This window comes from Ipomoea nil, unplaced genomic scaffold, assembly GCF_001879475.1.
Source record: "Ipomoea nil cultivar Tokyo-kokei standard unplaced genomic scaffold, Asagao_1.1 scaffold2783, whole genome shotgun sequence".
Lineage (NCBI taxonomy): Eukaryota > Viridiplantae > Streptophyta > Magnoliopsida > Solanales > Convolvulaceae > Ipomoea > Ipomoea nil.
Genome location: NW_017619211.1, coordinates 96,385 through 116,126, shown reverse-complemented (window position 1 = coordinate 116,126; position 19,742 = coordinate 96,385).

Here is a 19,742-nt window from a genome sequence, read left to right as displayed (position 1 = left end):
AGTCACCCTTGACCCTCTTTAATCCTTTCTTTCTCCTAGACAAACCGAATCACCCTTTTTGCCAAGTAATCATCATTTTTCTTCCGAACCTTGTTCTTGTTTTCTTTCCAAACCATCTTGTGCAAGGCGGCGATGACTTCAGCTTATGAAGGAATCTGGCAAGGTCTAAGAGTTAAGCCGCGTCTGAGTCGAAGTAGAGAACCTTCAGTTCGACCTAAGCTTAGTGATCAGCGTCAAGCTGAAGTTTCGCCGGAAGTCGAGACGAACCCTTTCACCTCTTGAAGCCGATCTTCTTCTCTTACCCTCGTCAAATCCCTTGCCCCTTCTCGAGAAATCCTTCCTAGTTTTTCAAACCTCATTCTTGTTCCCTTCTTGATTTGACTCTGTTCAAGGTTACAACCTCATCTTTCCTAAGTTGTGACTTTGAAAATCTTGATTCCCTTCATAATTAGCGCTATCCTTGAGTTTAAATCGAATACCCTCCGTGGGGAAATCCTTTTCAACTCCCTTAAACCTCGTTTTGATTCCTTACTTCTTAAGTTGTAGCCCTGTTTACCTTTCTTCTCTTCTCAACCAATGTGATCTTCGAGTTTTCAAACCTTAAACCCTTCACTCTAATCTTTTCCGTTGAAACGCATCTCTTCTTGTGAGCCTCTTTTCCCCTGAGTTACCTTTCTCCTGTGTTACCGTTCCTGTTTTGGACCTTTCATCCGAACCGGAAGCTTTGAAGTTTTCAAGCGTTGCTTTGTTAAGGGTTGTGGGTTGTGTGTAAATGCAAGTGTTAAGTGGGCAGCCTGCATCAAGTTAGCCCGAGAGCTAGGGAGAAGGACATCCTGCTCGTGTTTTGGATCAGGCAGTTGTAGCCTTTGCCTGGAAGTGACGGATCAAGTTCAAGCGGATGCCGAGCTCAAGTTGTGTAGTGTGAGTACCTTGCTTCCTTTGGTTGAAGAAGTAAGCAGAGGACAGTTGAAGACGCCATCCTGGTTCTTTGATCCTGAGTGATCTAGCTCTAGAGTCCTCTTGGTGTCAGTTTTGGTTATAGGTTGTGTCTTAGCTAAGACGTTAGATTTGGGTAGATCGTTGGCTAGTTTTAAGCAGGGAGTTAGGCTCGGTGTAGAGTTAGTATCCCTTTCCAGTAAATCTTCTATCTATCACCTTATCTTTCTTTCTTGCCTTACCTTTATGAACCCTCAGCCTATTTCTAAGCCTTGTCACTCGTTTTGTTAACCGACGGTTTTGGTGTTGAACTTCGTTGTGTCCAAGCCTATCAATCTTACCACCTTAATTTGAACCCTTGGTTTCTCTAACTTTAGCTAGTGGCAAACACCTTTTGTAACACCCCGAAATTTTTAAACTTTTAAGATTTATATAATAAAGGTGAATTCTCATTAAACCCCAAAACCAAACATAAGAGTGCGGGGTGCTATGCCACATCTGAGCTGGAGAACTCAGATGCACAGGCTAACTAACTAAAATCCTCAATACAAATGTCAACACATAATCATGGCATGCAGGCCGAAGGGAAACTAACTAATCTATGCTTCGGATCTCTAGCACGCACCAGGTCTACTCATCGGTGCCTGAAAGCCAAATATATCTGTTCAGCGAATGATGCTGGTAACCCACTCCAACACGTTGAAATACAATATATATAGATATATATAGATATATGAAAACCATTTTGAAGCAGGAAGATATATACTTAAGAGACTCTAGCTTTAAAACCAGGGATAGACTCAACAAATAGGGGCAAGCACAATAATAAATGATAACAGTTAAGTAGAAATAACCGTCATAAAGAATACGCAACTAAGGTCACAAATTACTTTCAAATCAATCATATCATCATCCAATCATCATTTGTGACACACAATCACACTGTGGTGGCGCCACGGGACCAATCGCATGCCCCGAACATGAGGGTTAGCGCATCTAGCACTAACACGGCCCCGCAGCACCCTACCTCATACTGCAACATGAAGGGAGTTGATCGCAACAAACCCTATAGACCGCTGACGAACTCAGCGGCGGATCACAGTCCTACACACCTCTGACGCGCTCAGTCGGTGGACTGTGATCCACTTTACAAGGGGGGACTTACGATCCTACACACCGTTGACGGGCACAATCGGTGGACCGTAGCGGATCAGGCCCTACACACCGCTAAGGGACTCAGTCGGTGGGCGATGATCCTCGGAGACTACGACCCTACACACCGCTGGCCCATCACTCGGTGGATCGCAGCCAGCCGTAGCCCTACACACCGCTTGATTACTCAGGTCGGTGAACTACAGCCTCCCTCGGGCTTATTGGCCCTACACACCGCCTGGCGCGTCCAGGTCGGTGGGTCATAGCACCCGAGGCCCATGTGGACCGCAGCCCAAGAAGTGAATCACAGACCGCAGCTAGGAAAATGAACCGCATCTCATAAGTAACCAAACAGTGGATCGCAGCCCTATATAATATTTATATACTTGACCGATCGCAACCGGCCTAGTTAACAGTTGGGATGGTTATCAACCCATCCAACTACCCGTATAGCCAATTTGATCGCAACCAAATTGGGGAATCATGCCTCAGATAACACATAATAACACATAATAGCACATTGGGAGGGGGAGACACATAGATAAGCTTACGTGTGATAATTCATATACTAAGAATAGTCCTAAGGGGTTCATACGACTTCCACCTAGAACAACGGGTTACCGATTCAACTAGCATGCAATTCCTAGACTCTTTTATCCTACGAACGGTACCCGAAACATCAAACTAGACTCAAGCACGACAAACGGGGTCCGTTGGGACACCACGGGGAATGGGGAACATCAAACGGGGAAGCCAAAGACCCGGGGTGGGTGACAAACTAGCGGGTAATCGGTGGGTGGAGGGCCACCCGCCAGCGACAACTTCCGGGCAGCGGGTGCCCGGCGGGCAGACGACTGCCCGCCGGCTGCCCGCTGCCTGGCGGTCTCACTTTGGGCAGCGGGTAGGTGGCGGGTACCCCTACCCCCACCTACCCCCCACTGACTCTTTTATCAAATACGCGTCCCGGGATCCTTCGTGGAACCTGAAACCATGCTTAGAAACTTTTAAACGCAATTAACGACACTACAAAGGCATTTAATGGATCGAAAGCAAGAATCATATTGAACACATCCTAACATGACTTCTAGACATGAACAACACCCGAACATGCAAATTCCCACCCCAAATATAAATCAGGAATATCACAATATCAATTCCCAATTCAACCTAGGGCCCTAATCCCACCCAAATCATCAAAATCATATTTTATTTTCATTATCAAGAACCATCAAGATTTATCAAGATTCATCACATAAACATCAAGAACCTCTTTTTAACATCAAGATCATCAAGATTCCTCATAAAATCATCACATCAATCAATCAAGATTATATCACAAATATCATAAAGAAATTCATCAAGACACAAGTATATAGAGGGAGCCAAAGAAGGAGATCATAGCAAGGAAAATAGGTTTTGTTGAGACATGGGTTACCTCTTAGCCTTAATTAATTTCCTTGGCTATGAAGGGTCTTTCTTTAAGATTTCTTCTTTCTTGATTTCTCCTATGGGAATTCTTGGGGAATTCTTGTGTGGTGAAGTTTATTGTGGTGTGAGTTCTAGGTGCCTCTTATGTCCTTATATATATATATATATATATATATATATATATATATATATATATATATATATATATATATATATATATATATATATATATATATATATATATATCTAAGAGTCCTAATTAGGGTCTAAGTGGTATGGCTTTGCTAATTCTATTTCTTATAGGACTAAGGGATTGGCTTTAGGGATAAGGGCCCATGGACTATGGTGGGCCCCCTTTTAGCTAATTAATGGATTTTAACTTCCTTTTTTGGGCTGAGTAATTAATTAATTAATTTGGGTTTAGGGGTCGTAACACAGAGTGTTACACTCTCCCCCCCCCCCTTACAAGAGGCTTCGTCCCCGAAGCCGGTGCGTGGATCCATTCTTTCACCCCTGGACGTCGCGTATTTTGGCCTCCTGATTAGGAAATGTGGCCCCATGCGTTGTCTTTGCTGGGGTAGATTGGATTTCTAGTGAAGTGGTGATTGGAAAGTTCGGGTCTACCTTGGTTTCCTGCTCCCGAGCTGGATATCCTGCGAGTGCCCAGTATGGTCTCGATTGCTGCCACCCTTTGATCTAAAGCGCGCGTTGCGTGGATTAGCGACGAGAACCCTTCGTCCATAATTTGGTTCTGCCGGGTGAGCTGTGCGAGGATGCGCTCGTTGGTGAATTCTTCGTTTTGGCCCCTTGGGTTTCCCCTTGCTTGTGTGGGTGCCGGTGGGTCAGGCTCGCTATCCTCCTCTTGTTCCTCATTTCCCCCTGTTTCCCCACATTATCGCATTGCCCATTTAAACTTTTTGTTAGAGATATCTAGTTGATCAACCAACTCCCTCCGTTCTTCTTCAGGTTTAAGGCAAACCTCCTCGAGGGTGATGTATTGTCCCCCTTCGGTGTAGTAGATGTCATTGCGGCGGAGGTTTTGGGCATTGAAAACCATGCCGCTTACGGGTTTGATTTCTGTGTGGCTCAGGTCCCCTCCCTTTTTCTCCATGATCCCACTTAGGATCATCCCGTAAGGTAGACTAAGCCGTTTGCTAGTCTTGCAAAACTCCATATGTTTGAACATAAGGGCCGGTAAGTTAAACTTGATCTTGTGCTTTAAGAAGTAGGCAAAAGTGCACTCCAAACTTCCTACGTCATTGCTTTTGTTGTTTGTGGGTAACAAGCTGTCAGTCACGATCATGACTAGTATCTTTTGTTCAGCGGTTAGCCACTTCCGGTTTGGCCGGGTGGCCGAGGTGAAGCCTTCTTCCTTCCCGAGTAGGTACCCGAGGTAGTCCTTGTACCCCGTGTTTTGGGTACCAATCCACCCCTTCCGGTCGTATTCCGACACACCCGTGGTGGTTAGTTTTAAGAGCTTGGCCAAGCGGCCCTCGGAAAGTATGATAGAACTCTTTCACCAATTCGGGGTATGTATCCCCTTTAATGGTGAGTTATGTATCCAAGAGCCCTTGGAAGTTAAGCATGTCGACCAACTCTGGAGAGAATTGGTCGGGTTCGAGGGCTTTACCTCCGATAACGGTGTAGTCGGCGTTGCTCCATTCCGGGGTGCGGATTCCGAGGGGCTTTTCGGCATTTTCAGTTTTCGTCTAGGTGGCGTTTTCCGGCGGACTTCTGGCGAGCTCCGGCGAGACTCTGGAGGGGGTTCCGACGGTGCAGCTTCTCCGACGGTCGACGGTTATCGGCGGGGTTTGGCCTAAGCGAGGTGGCGGTGGAGCTCGGGTTTTGTGGCTGAGGCGGCGTGTGACAGATGGAGGTGTTCGGGTAGCTGCCGGGCGGCGGTAGTGCTGCGGGTTGCCTCCGGGATGGCGACGGTGGGTGCTACCTGGGCGAACGCTGGTGGCTCGGCCGGCGACGGCGGCTGGCGGGGTGGTTCGTTGGGGTGATGGGGTGGTGTTGTGTGGCGGCGGGGTGAGTGGGGGAAGAGAGAGATTGAGAGAGAGAGAGAGTGTGGAAGAGGAAGAAGAAGAAGAAGAAGAAGGGTTTTTGATTTGGGGGTTTTGGGGATTTTTAGGGATTTGTAGGGGTTTAAGAAGGGAGTGTTCCCTTAAAGTTTTAAGAAACACTCATAGCCTAGTGGTTAAGACTTTAGTCTTGTAAGTGAGAGGTCCAAGGTTGCATTCCCATTGGAAACATTAGTATTTTTTGTTGTGTGATCCTTGTCTGTTTCCATCTTTTGTCTTCTAGTGGTAGAAGATTTGGTTTGGTCCTTCTTGTTGTTGATGTGGATAGTCTAGTTCCTTTACCTTATGCTAAAATTATTTTGATTTAGCTCTTTATTTATAATAATTCCGAAGTAATAAATCTAAACAATCAATTCTACTACGAGGGCGGTTACAAGGGGTTTGTCAGTTATCCTAAATAGAACTCATCTTCTTGGTTTTCTTCTGGCGGGTTTACGTGATCCTCGTCTCCTGGGACTATGTTTTCTTCGTCGAGGTTGCCCTGGTCCTCAAGTTCAGCTTGCGTGCGGCTCATGATGAACACTTTTCCGGGGGCACCGTAATTTCCTTGATTGTCTTCTGGTTGGTGCCATGATGTTGATCTATAGAGCCAATGTTTATAGTAACGTTGAGTTAGAGTGTTGTACCCTTACCTTGATGTGATAAGCGAAGGGGAGTTCCCTAAATTAATGAGGGATAAACTCAGGGGAGGTTATGTGATGATAGGTAGGCTCACAATCTCACTGCACGTCCTAAGATTCCTAATTCCTGTGTTCTTAAATACCTAGAGTTCAAGCCTAAGGTCCTAGAGTCTGGTCTATAAGAGTCTTATCCTAGGGTCAAACTTAGGCTCTGATACCAACTGTGACACCCCGAAATTTTTAAACTTTTAAGACTTATATAATAAAGGTGAATTCTCATTAAATCCCAAAACCAAACATAAGAGTGCGGGGTGCTATGCCACATCTGAGCTGGAGAACTCAGATGCACAGGCTAAATAACTAAAATCCTCAATACAAATGTCAATACATAATCATGGCACGCAGGCCGAAGGGAAACTAACTAATCTATGCTTCGGATCTCTAGCACGCTCCGGGTCTCCTCATCGGTGCCTGAAAGCCAAATATATCTGTTCAGCGAATGATGCTGGTAACCCACTCCAACGCGTTGAAATACAATATAGATAGATATATATATAGATATATGAAAACCATTTTGAAGCAGGAAGATATATACTTAAGAGACTCTAGCTTTAAAACCAGGGATAGACTCAGCAAATATGGGCAAACACAATAATCAATGATAACAGTTAAGTAGAAATAACCATCATAAAGAATACGCAACTAAGGTCACAGATTACTTTCAAATCAATCATATCATCATCCAATCATCATTTGCGACACGCAATCACACTGTGGTGGCGCCACGGGACCAATCGCATGCCCCGAACATGAGGGTTAGCGCATATAGCACTAACACGGCCCCGCAGCACCCTACCGTATACTGCAGCATGAAGGGAGTTGATCGCAACCAACCCTATAGACCGCTGACGAACTCAGCGGCGGATCACAGTCCTACACACCGCTGACGCGCTCAGTCGGTGGACTGTGATCCACTTTACAAGGGGGGACTTACGATCCTACACACCGTTGACGGGCACAGTCGGTGGACCGTAGCGGATCAGGCCCTACACACCGCTGAGGGACTCAGTCGGTGGGCGATGATCCTCGGAGACTACGACCCTACACACCGCTGGCCCATCACTCGTTGGATCGCAGCCAGCCGTAGCCCTACACACTGCCTGATTACTCAGGTCGGTGGACTACAACCTTCATCGGGCTTATTGGCCCTACACACCGCTTGGTGTGTCCAGGTCGGTGGGTCATAGCACCCGAGGCCCATGTGGTCCGCAAGCCAAGAAGTGAATCACTGACCGCAGCTAGGAGAATGAACCGCAGCTCATAAGTTACCAAACAGTGAACCCCAGCCGTATATTATATTTATATACCTGACCGATCGCAACCGGCCTGGTTAACAGTTGGGATGGTTCTCAACCCATCAAATTGCCCGTATAGACAATTTGATCGCAACCAAATTGGGGAATCATGCATCACATAACACATAATAACACATTGGGAGGGGGAGACACATAGATAAGCTTACGTGTGATCATTCACATACTAAGAATATTCCTAAGGGGTTCATACGACTTCCACCTAGGCCAACGGGTTACCGATTCAACTAGCATGCATTTCCTAGACTCTTTTATCCTACGAACGGTACCCGAAACATCAAACTAGACTCAAGCACGAAAAACGGGGTCCTTTGGGACACCACGGGGAAGCCAAAGACCCTAGGTGGGTGACAAACCAGCGGGTAGCCGGTGGGTGGAGGGCCACCCGCCGGCTGCCCGACGGCGTCAACTTCCGGGCAGCAGGTGCCCGGCAGGCATACGACTGCCCGCCGGTTGCCCGCTACCTTGCGGTCTCACTTTGGGCAGCGGGTAGGTGGCGGGTAACCCTACCCCCACCTACCCCCACTGATTCTTTTATCAAATACGCGTCCCGGGATCCTTCGTGGAACCTGAAACCATACTTAGACACTTTTAAACGCAATTAACGACATCACATAGGCATTTAATGGATCGAAATCAAGAATCATATTGAACACATCCTAACATGACTTCTAGACATGAACAACACCCGAACATGAAAATTCCCACCCCAAATATAAATCAAGAATATCACAATATCAATTCCCAATTCAACCTAGGGCTCTAATCCCACCCAACTCATCAAAATCATATTTTATTTTCATTATCAAGAACCATCAAGATTTATCAAGAATCATCACATAAACATCAAGAACCTCTTTTTAACATCAAGATCATCAAGATTCCTCATAAAATCATCACATCAATCAATCAAGATTATATTACAAATATCATAAAGAAATTCATCAGGACACAAGTATATAGAGGGAGCCAAAGAAGGAGATCATAGTAAGGAAAATAGGTTTTGTTGAGACATGGGTTACCTCTTAGCCTTAATTAATTTCCTTGAATATGAAGGGTCTTTCTTTAAGATTTCTTCTTTCTTGATTTCTCCTATGGGAAATCTTGGGGAATTCTTGTGTGGTGAAGTTTATTGTGGTGTGAGTTCTAGGTGTCTCTTATGTCCTTTTATATATATATATATATATATATATATATATATATATATATATATATATATATATATATATATATATCTAAGAGTCCTAATTAGGGTCTAAGTGGTATGGCTTTGCTAATTCTATTTCCTATAGGACTAAGGGATTGGCTTTAGGGATAAGGGCCCATGGACTATGGTTGACCCCCTTTTAGCTAATTAATGGATTTTAACTCCCTTTTTGGGCTGAGTAATTAATTAATTAATTTGGGTTTAGGGGTCGTAACATGGGGTGTTACACCTTTATTGCTTAAAACCTCGTTTGCAACTTATCTCTTAAGCTTTGTCACCCGTATGCAAGCTGACCGTTTTTGTTGTGAAACCCCGTTGCTTCCCTTGCTTGTTTTGGTTGTCGGCTCGTTGGTTGTTGTTTGCTTAGTTGTTTGCTTCGTTGTTTGTTTAATTGGTGCGCCCTTGTTTCTTTGGTTGTTAGCTTGTTGCTTAAGTGACCTGTTTAGTTGCTTTGGCTCGTTTGAGTTTAGTTTGCTCGTGGCTTAGGATTAGTGTAGATGGGTGTTGTTTGGCCCTAAGTTGTTAGTGGTGGTGTTGCTTGAGAAGTTTTCTCCGTTACTTTGAAACCTTGCATTTCTTGATTCTTGAAAACCTTATACTTTTTGATCTTCGAAGCCTTGTTTTGTGGTATTTTGCTTTCTTTGTCACATTTTTATTCGTTGCTATCTTTTGATTGAACCCGTCGTGCCCAAGCTTCGGGGATGAAGCTTCTTGTTAGGGGGAGAGGATGTGACACCCCGTAAATCTAAACACTAATCGAGGATTAATTGAAGAATTAATCCAAGTTTCATTGCTAATCCATTTCTAAAAATCCTGAAATTTTATAGTCGATGGACTAGATTTTGACTAGTCACTTAAGTCAAAAGGTTGTACCTTGTGCTTCTTGAGTTGTGCCCTTGTTCCCTTGTCTTTCCAACTTTAGTAAGGGTAAATATGTCTTTTCACCTAAGATTTGTGATTCAAGCTAACCTAGCAAGACCTTCTCATTTCATTCACCTTTTCAACCAAAAACTTAAACACTCTAGCTTCTCTCTAAAATAGTCTAGCTTATTCTCCAAGCAAGAAATTGAACTTTCAAGCCTTGCCAGATTTTCTTCCAAGATTCCTACTTTCTCCTTCTTGAGTATAGGAAAGGGTAAGATCCTTAGCTTTTTGGTGTTTTTGACATTCTTTTAGTTGTCTTTATCTAAAGTTAGGATCTTTGTTGTGTTTTGGTTTGTGTAAGAAGTTGGTGTGGAAGAGGGGCTCTAGGAAAGGCTACTAAGGGTGAAAAGAGGAAGTTGTTAGGCTACAAATGTAAACCATGCTATACAAAACCTATTTTCTTACTTATATGATGATTCTTGGCTTCTACTTGTGATTCTTGTGTTGATTTGTGAGATTTGATGCATGATCTTGTGGTGATGCATGTTTAGAGCTTGTTCTTAGGTTCCTTGAATGTCATTGCTTGGCTATTTCTTTGGTTCAAGTCATATCTTTGTTGTGTGTGAGATTTTGGGTGTTTTGAACTTGAACTTGGCCTTGTTGTTGATTTTCCCCAAAGGGAAATTTGGAGTACAGGTTGTACCCGCGGGCGGAACGGCAGGCAGAGGCCTACCCGCCGCCCCACCAGCGGGGTATGTGGTCCTCGTGGGTGTGTACCGGCCGGCGGAACCACGGGTGGAGGTCCACCCGTGGACCCACCCGCGGGGTACATTATTGGTGACGGCGGAGATTTGTTCCTCGTGATTCTTTCTTCTCGGTATTGATGTTTTAACCTCCCGATGTTGATTTATTGGGCTATTTGTGAGTCTTCTTGATGTTTCGTATGCCTAGAACGGTGTGTTAGGAATCCATGATAGGATTTGGTGTCTTGAATCATGCTAAGGGTCCAACCTTGTGATTCGTTGGGCTAATGTGAGTATTGAATGTTCTTTGGAACTGATTTTGGTTTACCCGTTTGAAAAGCATGCTAGTTTGATGTTGATATGCTAGTATGTGTGGTTTGTTCCTTCTTATTGGGATTGGCAACTTGTGTTGACAATCATTTGATGATGGATTGTGATCCTTTGTTGTTGAGTATGGTCTCATGTCTTTATTGTGATCTCTTGATTGATTCCTATGGTGTGATCGTATGCAAATCGTTGTACCCTTTGTTGATACTTGATTGAGGTTATTGTTGAGCCTTAGTCTTCTTGGTAATGATGATGACCTTGTGTGACTATGATTGAGATTGGTGGTTTGTTACTTGAGCTTTGCTCACGAGTTTGGCGGTTTTGTGATGTAGGTGGGGGGACGACGGTCCCTGGAGGCAAAAGGTTGGACTCAGAAGTACAGAGTGGCACTAGGAGGTAACGGTTGGAACTGTGATAAGGCCGGGGGTAGCCATAAGGTTGGAACAGGGCATAATGTTGGAACTATGAAACTTGTGACATGTAGTTGTCACTGTGGCATTTAGTTGTCACCGTGTGAATGTGTTTTCCTTGCTTATGAGCATGTCTTGATGTATTCTACCTTGTGATCGGTAGAATGCATCCTGAGTTGTGTTGTCTTTCATGTTGTGGTCTTGTTGTTATTATGAGGATGATGATCCTCGTTTCTATTGAGAGTGATTGATGAGTCTTGGGTGTTGACTTCCCTCCTTGGTTTTGAAATGATATATATTGTATTCATGTTCCAAACTAGCATGCTCATCAAACGGATAAACCAAAAGGGTTCCAACGAACCTTCAAGGCTCATATTAGCCCAACGAATCACAAAGTTCGACCCTTACCACGATTCAAGACACCAAATCCTAACATGGATTCCTAACACATCGTTCTAGACAAACGAAACATCAAGAAGACTCACAAAGAGCTCAATAATTCAACAACGGGAGGTCAAAACATCAATACCAAGAAGAAAAGGATCACGGGGAACAAATCCTCGCAACCCACCATAACGTTCCCCGCGGGTGGGGCCACGGGTAGACCCCCACCCGTGGGCCTGCCCGCGGGGTACATTCCTCATCCCACTTCGTTCCCCGCGGGTGGGGCGGCGGGTAGGCCACTACCCGCCGTTCCGCCCGCGGGGTACACTACCTGTACACCAATTTCCCTTCGGGGATTTTCATCATCAAGGTTAAGTTCAAGTCGAAAACACCCAAAATCCCACACACAACAAAGATATGACTTGAACCCAAGAAATAGCCAAACAATGGCATTCAAGAAACCTAAATACAAGCTCTAAACATGCATCATCACAATATCATGCATCAAATCTCACAAATCACATCAAGAACATCAAATAGAAGCCAATAATCATCATTTAAGTAAGAAAATAGGTTTTGTTTAGCATGGGTTACCTTTGTAGCTTAACAACTTCTCCTTTACACCATCCTAAGCCTCTTCTTAGAGTTCATCTTCTCCACCAACTTCTTACACAAGCCAAAACACAAGAAAGATTCTATCTTAGATAAAGACACCCAAAAGATGACTAAAAACACTAAATAGCTAAGAACCTTACCCTTTCCTATGCTTGGGAAGAAGAAAGTAGGAATCTTGGGATGGAATCTTGCAAAGCTAGAAGGTCCTCCTTTTTGCTTGAAGAATAAGCAAGGTTCTTTTTAGAGAGATAATGGAGTGTTTGGAATTTAGGCTAGAATGAGAAAATGAAAGGAATGACTTACTAGGCATAGCTTGAACAACAAATCATGGGTGAAAGGTCACTTTTACCCTTACTAAGGTTGGAAAGACAAAAGGGTAAAGGTACAAAACATAAGGCATAAGGTACACTTGGTTGACTTAAGAGACTAGTTAAATTCTAGTCCATCGACTATTAAATTTCAGGATTTTTAGGAAGGGATTACCAAAGAAGGCTAGGATTAATTCCTAAATTAATCCCAATTAGCATTTAGATTTACGGGGTGTCACATCTTCTCCCCTTAACAAGAAGCTTCATCCCCGAAGCTTGGGCACGACGGGTTATCAGACAGGGGTAGCAAACGAACCAAAATGTGACAAGAGATAGCAAAGAGTAATCAATCAAGAATCCCAACGATCAAAAGTAAAGGTAGGGTTTCAAGGCAACGTAGAAAACTTCTCAAGCAACATTACCACTAACACAACTTAAGGCCAACTACCAACCATCTATGCTAGTCCTAAGCCACGAATAAACTAAGCTCAAACGAGGCAAAGCAACTAAACAAACAACTAACAACAAGCTAACAACCAAAGCAAATAAGGGGCGCACCAACTGAACTAAACAACTAAGCAAACAACTACTTACGAGATGGCAACCAAAACAAACAAGGAAAGAAACGAGCTTACCTCCAACTCCTACCTAGGAGGAATCATCATCCGAATCCTCGGCATCCTCGGCATCCTCGTCCGAAGCTTCCTCTGCTCCACCTCGGCTAGAACTAGCTTCCAGCACATCCAGCCTCTGATTCACGGTGACCAGCTGAGCCTTCATGAAGGAAAAACCCTCTTCAATCATCCGATTTTGCTGTCGGGGAAGGGCCACCACATGTTCCTCGTGTGTCATAGCATCATGCTCTTTCTTCGTCCTCACCTCTTTTCTTCTCAAGCTCTCCTCACTCTCAGGATTACTTTCTTCAGCCCCCTCTCCTTCCCCTTCCTTTTCCTATTCTTCCTCTCCATCTCCTCCCAAGCTTTGCACCACTTGATTCAGCTTCCCAATGGAGATCTCAAGCTGCTCAACCAAGGAACTCCTCTCTGCAGGGGGTTTCTTTGCTATTTCCTCCAAGGTGATGTAGTCATTACTTTCCAACTGAAACAGATTGCAACTCCGAAGATTCACGGCATCCAAAACCATCTTGCCAACCGGCTTGGGCACACAGCCATCCACTTTCACCCGTTCTTCAAGAAAATCCAACTCAAAACTATATCATAGGGCAGGTTTTTACGGTTATGGTCCCTACAGTAGTCCATATGTTGCAACAAAAAAGAGGGCAGGTTGAACTTCACTTTGTGCTTTAGACAAAAGGCAAATGTGCATTCCAACTTTCCCAATAATCTACTTTTATTGTTGTTAGGCAACAAGCAATCCGAAACAAGCATTACTAAGATCTTTTGCTCAGCAGAAAGCCATTTCCGTTCTGGCCTCGTGGCCTGGGTAAAACCACTTGTCCTACCTAACGAAAAGCTCAAATAACTCTGATAGCCCATGCTACTCGTCTCAATCCAAGAATCACCACTGTACTGTGAGACCCCGGTGGTCGTCAAACTCAAAAGCTAAGCTAACCGTTTCTCGGTCAAGGAAATCTTTACACCTCCCACCTTTGAAGTGATTTCCAACTTCTCTCCATCCTTTGTCACACTCATGTGATGATAGAATTCTTTTACCAAACTTGTGTAAGTCTCGGTTCTAACCGCAAGATACCCATCAAACGGATAAACCAAAAGGGTTCCAACGAACCTTCAAGACTCATATTAGCCCAACGAATCACAAAGTTGGACCCTTAGCACGATTCAAGACACCAAATCCTAACATGGATTCCTAACACATCATTCTAGACAAACGAAACATCAAGAAGACTCACAAAGAGCTCAATAATTCAACAACGGGAGGTCAAAACATCAATACCAAGAAGAAAAGGATCACGGGGAACAAATCCCAGCAACCCACCATAACGTTCCCCGCGGTTGGGGCCACGGGTAGGCCCCCACCCGTGGGCCTGCTCGCGGGGAACATGCCTCATCCCACTTCGTTCCCAGCGGGTGGGGCGGCGGGTAGGCCACTGCCAGTGGTTCCGCCCGCGGGGTACACTACCTGTACACCAATTTCCCTTCGGGGATTTTCATCATCAAGGTCAAGTTCAAGCCCAAAACACCCAAAATCTCACACACAACAAAGATATGACTTGAACCCAAGAAATAGCCAAGCAATGGCATTCAAGAAACCTAAATACAAGCTCTAAACATGCATCATCACAATATCAAGCATCAAATCTCACAAATCACATCAAGAACATCAAATAGAATCCAATAATCATTATTTAAGTAAGAAAATAGGTTTTGTATAGCATGGGTTACCTTTGTAGCTTAACAATTTCTCCTTTACACCCTCCTAAGCCTCTTCTTAGAGTTCCTCTTCTCCACCAACTTCTTACACAAGTCAAAACACAAGAAAGATTCTATCTTAGATAAAGACACCCAAAAGATGGCTAAAAATACTAAATAGCTAAGAACCTTACCCTTTTCTATGCTTGGGAAGAAGAAAGTAGGAATCTTGGGATGGAATCTTGCAAAGCTAGAAGGTCCTCCTTTTTGCTTGAAGAATAAGCAAGGTTCTTTTTTTTTTAGAGATGATGGAGTCTTTGGAATTTAGGCTAGAATGAGAAAATGAAAGGAATGACTTGCTAGGCATAGCTTGAACAACAAATCATGGGTGAAAGGTCACTTTTAACCTTACTATGGTTGGAAAGACAAAAGGGTAAAGGTACAAAACATAGGACATAAGGTAGACTTGGTTGACTTAAGAGACTAGTCAAATTCTAGTCCCTCGACTATTAAATTTCATGATTTTTAGGAAGGGATTACCAAGGAAGGCTAGAATTAATTCCTTAATTAATCCCAATTAGCGTTTAGATTTACGGGGTGTCACAACTTGTCCATGTTTCAACCTTATATCAAGTTTCAACCTTTATTCCTCTCCATCCTTATATCAGTTCCAACCTGTACCTCCAGGCCACCCTTATATCGCCTCCCTTATTCCTCCGAGTAACTACATGCCCTCACTAACATACCACCAACAAAACCACCAACAAATCAGATAGCTTCGCAGTACCATTCACATGATCCGTGCCTCTAGCACCACTACCAAGGGGTCAGCGCATATAGCTCTGACATGGCACCGTAGCGCTTATAACTTGATCCATGCCTAAAGCAAGCAAATCAAGGTGGTATGTGCCTAAAGCACAATAACCGGATGGTCTGTACCTTCAGTACAATAACCGGGCACTTGTCGTGCGAACCGCCAACATTTTCTTTTCCACCAATCACATCTCTTTTCTCATCATTTACAATCAATCACAATAATCAATGTTCATAGACAATCAACAATTGTCAACACTCACAACGCAGTGGCCACCGCTCAATAACAACAACAATCAATGCACCTCAACACATACCAAGGGAAATCAGGGGAAGGGCACAACAATCATAATCGTTGATTAGCAACTAAGAACAACACTACTACGAGACACACAAGGGAGCATACAAATCTCATCCTAGGCCAACGGGATATCAATTCAACCCACATGCAAATACCCAAGGCTCACAACTCCCAAAACGGTACCCAAAACATCAAACGAGACATATAAACATCAAACGGGGCACGAGAAAATACAAAACGAGACAAAACAACACACCGGCCCGCCCGTACCAGCAGGTGCATGGCGGGTGGTCGTCTACCCGCCGGCTGCCCGTTAGTACCGTGGTGTGTACCTAGCGGGTGGTCAGGTGGGGGTTCATCCCCTCCCCCCCACCGACCCCCGCTGGTACGATGGTAACAATGCACTTTTCCCCCTCGGGAATTCATCAACTAACCCCAAGATCAAGTCCAAATACATCCCAACACATAACAACAATGATAGGGACTTTAACACCAAGAATTAAGCCAAGAAACCAACACAAGTAGATCCTAATCACATGCTTCTAACACATCGAGACTCAAGAATTAATTTCTCATCATGTAAGAATCATCAAGAATAAACCAAGAAGTCAACACAATTAAATTCTAAACCAATCACTAACTAAGCCAAGACTTCAAGAGTAAACACACAATCAGGCCAGAACAACAAGAGTCTCAAGAATAACGAGAAACCACATACCAATCCTAATGCCCTATTTATAAAACTAAGGGATCTTAACTAGAATCTAAATAATAATGGCCCACTTTCTTTATTCCTAATGGGCTTAAGGTTCTAGTTCAGGTAAGGGTCCACGATCCATAGTGGACCACATTAACTTATTTCGGAATCTTAACCAAATTAAATCCTTTTTAATTATTAATGACGGGATTAATTTAACAATTAATCCTGGGTTTGAATGCCGTAACACGGGGTGTTACAGATTCTACAACGAAGCATTGAATTCAAGATCAATCGCCTCACGTCACTGCAGAAACTGAACCACCTGAGAATAGCAAGTCGGGTCCGCAGGACAGGCCTAAACCGCCAGTGCAACATGATTAGACTACCCCATACTCCGTAGCGCCATAGAATGCGACCAAGGTGGATATACACGACGTTGCCGACGCCGAACCGACACTGCTGGACCCGCATCTTCCGAGTGAACTAAATCAGTAGGGGCAGCTGCGGAGTCTCGAGCAGCAGGTGGCGAGATTGACCCCGCGGAAGCAGCCTGTTCACAACGCAAAGCAGAGTCCGAGGGAGCAGCTGAAGGCATGACTAGCAGCGAAAAAGACACCAGAGGTGCAACAGTCCACGGAGCAGAAACGACATGCACGGGCAAAACATGCGAACTAGAAGCAGACATAAAAGGGAACACAGATTCATCAAACCTCATGTGTCAACAAATAAACACATTATTAGTGGCCAAGTTCATGCAACGATAACCACGGAAAGAGTAGGGGTAACCTAGAAAAACACAGGGAGCAGACCGATACTCAAGTTTGTTCCTATTGTATGGACGAAGTAATGGGAAACATAGACACCCGAAAACTCTAAGAAATGAATAGGATGGTTGAGAACGATAAAGAGAATAATATGGACTCGAGTTATCCAAAACCGACGTGGGCATACAATTAATTAGGTAGACCGCAGTCTCAAAAGCATATTCCCAGAAACGAGTAGGAACAGAGGCTTGAGCCATCAAAGTAAGGCCTGTCTCAGCAACATGACGGTGCTTACGTTCAACCCGGCCGTTTTGCTCATGTGTATAGGCACAGGATTGATGATGACAAATACCTAGACTAGAGAAAGTAACATGCAACTTTTTGTACTCTCCCCCTAAATAAGATTGAATACTCTTAATCTTGCAATAAAAAGATCTTTCAACCATAACACGAAAACGAGTAAAAATATCATATATGTCTGTTTTTGCACGCATGGGAAACAACCAAGTGAATCTAGAATAGTCATCAACAAATAACACGAAATATCGATATCCATTAATTTAAGTAACGGGTGCAGGACCCCAAACATCGGTATAAATCAAATCAAGTGCATGCTGTAACACCCCTAATTTTTAAAACATTTAAAGCTTATATAATAAATGCAATCTAACGATAATAATCCAAACAGAGCATAAATTATCCATAAGAGTCGGGGTGATATGCCACACCTAGGTTTGACAACCTAGATGCATAGGCTAAACTAACCAAACATATATAACCCATAAATCAATATTCAAATACATTCCAAGGCACACAGGCCATCTACTAATGCTAGAACTAACTAAGCTAAGTCCATAGGTCCAACTAGCGCACTTCGTAACTAATGGTCAGCACCTGAAAAACATACGGTGTAACAACCGTCAGCGAATAATGCTGGTAACCCACTCCCACACATTAAGTACAATATAGGTAGATATAAGAAAATCATTTTGAAACCGGAATACATATATAACCTAAGTAACTCTAGCTTTTAAACCAAGATCAAGACTCAAGACACAACCACAGACTCGACACCATAGAACAATCATAAAGACTAGCATGCGTCCTAAGAACACGATACAAAACATAATAGACAGATAAGCTTATGAATAGCAAATAGATACAACAAAGGGATTCCGGACAGTCAATTAGCAATTAATCATCGAGTCACACAATCCATCTTCCAACCTTATACCAAGTTCCATCCTTTTCACTCCACTCCATCCTTATTTCAATTCCAACCTGTACCTCCAAGCCACCCTTATATCGCCTCCCTTATCCCTCCGGGCAACTACATGCCCCCAACGACTAACCACCTACAAACTACATCATATCATGATAGCGCCGTAGTGCTATTCGCATGATACGTACCTCTAGTACCAATACCAAGGGGTCAGCGCATATAGCCCCGACATGGAACCGCAACACTTATAACCTGACCCATGCTTAAAGCAAACTAGTCGAAGGTGGGTTTGTGCCTTCAACACAGTAACCGCAAGGTCTGTACCTTCAGTACAATGACAGGGCACTCGTTGTGTCATCCGCCAACAATTCATTTCCACCAATCACAATCTCATCATCATTATCACCATTAATCTCAACCATCATTGCGCAATGATCACAACACGCATCATCATTCAATCAATCAACATATAATCATCGATAATAATCAGGATACAATAACAGACGATGCACACTACACATAAATTCCTAGAACGATACTCAAAACATCATACCAGACACATAAACATCAAACGAGACTCATACACATCAAACGGGGTACAACGGGACACAACGGAACACAGGGAAACAACAAACAGGGAAAAACATCACGACCTACCAACTCTTTCCAGCGGGTGGGCGGCGTGTAACACCCCCGATTTTACCACATTTTTAAAACATAAATTCACAGGAGAACATCTAATCATCAAGACATAAAGCAAGCGGAAGCTATATAAAATCGGTACAATGTTATGCCATACCTATCTCAGACATAGGTGCACAGGTGGGAAAACTATCAAGTTAACAAAGCAATAAACGTCTAGGCACACAAGCCGCTAAACTAGGCACACAGGCCAACAAAAGGTAACGTCTAAACATGGTAGCTACTCTATCTAGCGATCCACATCTAGCGCTCTCAGCATCTACTCAAAACCTGTAGAATCAATGGATAACACCCGATCAGCAAATATTGCTGGTAACCCATCAATACGCATTAAATATCATAATAGATAAGTATAATCAAAACCATTTTGAAACGAAATACAGTATATAACATTTCAAAACCATGGAGAGAAGTCAACTTCAAAGACTCATCAATCACTCTCAAAAGAAATGGGAATCA